Raw genomic sequence first — 5,319 nt, 5'->3', positions numbered from 1 at the left:
AGAGAAGAAATCCAAAGAAACACTGAAGAAGAGTTATGAAGCATCAAAGATGTTGGATGAGAAACTGAATACAAGATGACCCTACAAAGATGCAGGACTCGATTACAAAGGAAAAGACTCTACTGAGAGAGGAGAATCATCAAAGCAAGCTGGAAACAAGAATAACATCAAAAGAAAGAAGCCTATTTGCAACTACTGTGGAAATCAAGGTCATACTGCCAACATGTACCAAATCAAAAAAGGTAAGCAACCAAATGTCACTAAGTCCAATGGTTATTGTTACAATTGCAATAAATATGGTCACACATATAACCAATGTAGGACAAAGTCTATTAAAAATTATCAAAAGGCAAAATTCAAAGGGTTCTGTAAAAACTGCAATAGATATGGACATAGTACCGAGAAGTGTTGGTTTAAGCAAAAGAACTACATGTGGTCTGCACACTGAGCAAATACTAGAGGTTACTGAACTCACACAGATCCTTACCAACAATATTTTGTACTACCATGGGATTACAATACAAGGATATGGTGTGAATGTTGTGGAAGATATGGACATATCAGTGCCAACTACTTTATAAGGTTTAGAATGAACACTCGAAGATCATGGAGAAATCCTGGTATGGCATGTTTTCATTGTCACAAAGTTGGACACTTGGCTGGAAATTGCAGAGATCAACCTAGAGAAGACACTCAAGAAATAAAAGAGAAACAAAAGATGATTTGGAAAAAGAAGGAAATTGTGTCAAATAAAGAAAGCACCTTACCTACCGAGTTAGGTGCTCCTATTCTAAATTAATCGGTAAAGGTATGAAGGGACTGCGTTCTCTCAAGGTTAAATCTTAATATTTCCTACCTTATTATGTACTTAATTCAAAATCTGCATAGTTAAGATGTAGTAGTAAAATTGAAATTCTATCAAAGTCTTTTGGAGCACTTTATAGGAAACTTGTCAAGTCGGTGAAAATAGGAAGCCTATCAAGTTGGTAAAAGAAGGAAGTTTGGTTACTTGGTTAAAGCAAAAAAAAGGAAAGAAAAGTGGAACTGAGTGCATTTAATGTTTTAACCTAACCTGCATGGAGCTCGATTAGGTTTATTGTGTACTTAAGCATTTTACTCGGTCATTTTCACTCACCAAGTTTTTGAGAAAGCAAAGCAGAGAAAATCAAGGTGATCAAACCTATTACAAAGCAAAATTCAATGTATTTACATGAATCTCAATGTATTGTTAAGCTGGTTTACCGATCTTATCAAATTATTATTATCTGCTAAGTGTGAAGCATCTTCCGTTTGAATCCTCAAACCCTAAGGTTCCTTTGTCAGTTTTTATCTGAAATCTAAAATGGCACCTAAGATCCAAGATCCCATTGTTGTCAAGAATGTTGAAAATCCCTCACTAAAATACTCTTTAACTCCTAAAGTTGCATCTGAATCAGATGACAAAACCGCATTTTCACTCATCTCGGATTGAGTTTTATTAGTCGAGGATGTGAGATTCTTCACCAAATGCCATGTTGAAGAACTAGGGCGCGTTGAAATCAAAGATACCTATGATGAGTTGTGCACCGATGGTAAAATGGATAGCAAGTATGAGCACATTAAGATCAAGGGATTAACTGAAGCCCTAACCTATCCCCATGTGTTCAAACCCTAGTGGGTCAAGTTTGTTCTAAGTAGAGTTCATGATGACTTCATGTGGTTAGAAGAGCAACCATTTAAGATTACCAAGGAAATCATTCATTTGATCACCAATTACCCTATTTATGATCATACCCGAGCCCAGAAAATGATATCATGGAAGGAATTGATCAGTTTGACTGGAGTAGAATTAGACTATAGAGGACTAAAATTAAACAATGTCACTGATGTAGAACTAAAATTTGCCATTACAGTAATTGGTTACGGTTTCTTCCAATTGGCAAGGGAAAATAGTGTACCCTGTGCAGTAGTAGACTTAGCATACAAAATTATGAAGAAAGGCATGAAAATTGACTTATGTGAGGTATTGTTGAAGAACCTGTTTGAGAATCTGAACACAATCAGGAAGCTGAAGAAGAACAACTTGGCAAATACACTAAAGTTTGGATCATTGCTTGTATGCATGTTTTTCTACGTTGAGAAGTTGTTTCCAATAGTCGGTAAAGTTGTTTGGGAACTACACTGACCAATCACCCATCAAATAAATGACTTCATCAAGAAGGTAGGTGATAATTAAATGATATTATGGATGATTACTTCAGTAAGTTTCAAGAGAAAATGCATAACAGATATCGGATTCCACCCTAGCTAGTGGAAAAATACAAGGATGAGATATGTTTTGAAGTAGACACTGATTACTGTTATGTGAATGTTGTCGAACCAAGAGCTCAATCTTTGGCACCTATGGGTTACAAGATTGACTTTGACATCACACAAAAGCAAATTGATGTATTTCTTACATTACCAAGGCATGCTACCGAGCTGAGGTATGGAACCTATGAAGAAGTGAAGGAAAAAGTAAAAATGAGCATTGTAGTACCCAAAGCTACAAGAAAGGCAACAAAAATGATAAAGGCATTAATGGAGAAATTCGTAGAAGATTCTTCCTCCACACCTGTCAAAGGCACTCTAGCCATTACCGAAGAGGAATCAGAAGCCCAAGAGGTAGCTATAACTCTAAGCACCAAATTGCCTAAGGGAAAAGTGTTGAAGAGAAAGAAATAGGATACATCAAAGGTCTCACCGACTCCTCCAACAAAGTGACCCAACAAAAGAGCATCTGCAGCTTCACTGAGTAAGAAACAAAAGATTGTTGTTGTTCCAAAGGTAACAAGAACTTACAAGAAATCTACTCGGAGACTCATTTTGTCAAAAGAGTCTAGTGACACCGAATCTGAAGATGCAAGAAAATTTCAGATTGTCAAGAGCAAGAAGGTAGATGTACATAGTGTTGAAAATTTTTGTACTAATCTGAAGGAATATGGTAGATTTGGAGGATTCAGATATGTTAAATATGAATCTCGATCTGCTGATGAAAAGAGACAAATTGAAGAAGCTGTCATTTGCACACTTCTGAAATTCTGAGTGGTCCCATTGGAAGTATGTAATTCTCTTCCAAAAGAATTATATGCACATATTGATAATAGGTGGCAATATGCCTTGGACTCGGAGAAATAGATCAGAGAAAGATATCTTGCACATCTCTTTCCTGACATGTCGATAGATGAAATAAAAGAACATCTTAAAAATAGCTAGACAAAATTTACAGTCAAACAAAAGGCCTTGAAACTGATGAATGGCCTATATATTGAAGTGGAGAAGGAAACAAAAGAACAATGGTAGGAAATCTTTCAAAGAAAGAATGCTGATGAACAATCTACAGTTGAAATAATTGATGTCACCTAGCAAGATCCTGATGTCACCGAGCAAGACCCCGCTGACACCATTCAAATAGATGAAGATATCATGGATACAGAGGCACCTGAATAGGAAATGATAGAAGGCACTACATATGCAAAACTTGTATCCAGTGAATCAATTTTGGAACAAGTTCAACATTATCCACTGGTCAATCAACCTATCTCAACCGAAGCCCTCAGGATATAGATCAAGGCACCGAAGGTCACAAGTCAACAGTAGGAGAAGGTACTACTCAAGAACAGACCTCTCAAGAACCTTCTAGTACTAAAAATGTTGCAGCTAAGACACCCAGTACCAAGACACCAAAGGACACTACAGAGGCTAAAGAAACCGACCAAAGTGTTGCCTCTACCAAGCAACCCACCGAGGGTCATCAAGCGTCACAAGCTATTGTATTGGTTCAACTAGCTAAAGGTAAAGAAAAGAAGATGAAAAAGCATAGTTTCAAAGTAGATTTGTCAAAACCAATAATGTTGCCAAATGTTGATATATCAAAATTAAAGGGGCAAGCACTCATTGATTTTGGTGAACTATGCAAAGCAAAGGTTGAACAAGAAAAACAAATGGCCATACAAAAGAAGAATAAAGTACTTCAAAAGGTAAAGACACTATTATAAGATATGCTACCTACAGCTACAGTGTCAACCGATGCAGCCATCCATATTCAACTGGATGAACTCCTTAATCAGATAGAGACATCTGGAGTAGATGCATCTGAATACTTGAGCAAGCTAAAAGACAAGGAGCTCATTGCTCAAATGATAGAAGAGGTACAGAAATCCATTGCTGTTGGCAAAGTAAAACTTGTCAAATTTATTGCTGACTTGTCCCCTCAACTCAAGCACATTCTTTATTTATTTCAGAAACTCTGTACATTTTCTTTATTCATTAAGGATATTAAAAATGAAACAGAAGCAATTGAGAAAGAGATCATCGATCTCTCAAATAAGTTGACCCCAGAGCCCAATTCAGTTTAGAATTTTTATACCAAGCTACAATAGCTCATGGATCAACAATTGGAACTAAGGAATGAAGAACACAAGATCATGATGGACATAATGAAACTTTAGACATTATTCCTTCCTCATCTTTCATCCGTCCAAGAACAGATCAATCGAGAAACATACCTCTCTACTACACAAGAGGGAAGCACTTTAGATGGCTTAATATCATTATTGGCTAATATTCAAGCACATAATTCCTTAATGGACAGTGTAAAGGATGCACTCTCTGTCGCACTCACCAAAGCCAAGATAAAGTACAAATCCATTTTTGACCAGTTGCCACCTCCAAATGGTAACTAGATTTTGATGTTTGTCAAAAAGGGTGAGTGTATAGTATTCAAATTATCAAACAACAGGAGTGTAGTATACAGGGGGAGTATACCGAGAAGAGTGAGCAGTGAACATAACAGTAAGCAGTGAACTGAGCAGTGAACATAACAGTAAGGAAAGAACAAGAGCAACACATTGATCATTGATCACTGAGCATACATAATCAGAGTTTTGTATAGTATATTGATAAGGGGAGTATATCTAAATATACTATTTTATTGACAAATGTATATACTATATGTTTAGTCAAATTTTGTAAAGTATATAGATTTTTGAGTTATGACTTTGAAAGTAGTTTTGTCAAACATCTCAACTAATGTCAAAAGGGGAGATTGTTACTACTTATCAAATTGCCATTAGTTTTATATCCAAAGTCATTCTATATACTCTAGTCAGTTACTACTACTGAAATATTCAGTTGATATGCACAGTCCAGTCGGTTATAGAAGAAAGTAGTCATAGAGCCCAGTATACACTGAGCTATCTACCGAGCATCATTCCATGTCTATTGAGTAGCAAAGATGATACACTGAGTTGATATACACCGAGTGAAACGTGTTATCAGATTCATTGAACTTGGACACAC

Source organism: Cryptomeria japonica, chromosome 10 (genome assembly GCF_030272615.1).
Source record: "Cryptomeria japonica chromosome 10, Sugi_1.0, whole genome shotgun sequence".
NCBI classification, from domain to species: domain Eukaryota; kingdom Viridiplantae; phylum Streptophyta; class Pinopsida; order Cupressales; family Cupressaceae; genus Cryptomeria; species Cryptomeria japonica.
Note: the sequence above shows the minus strand (reverse complement) of the source record.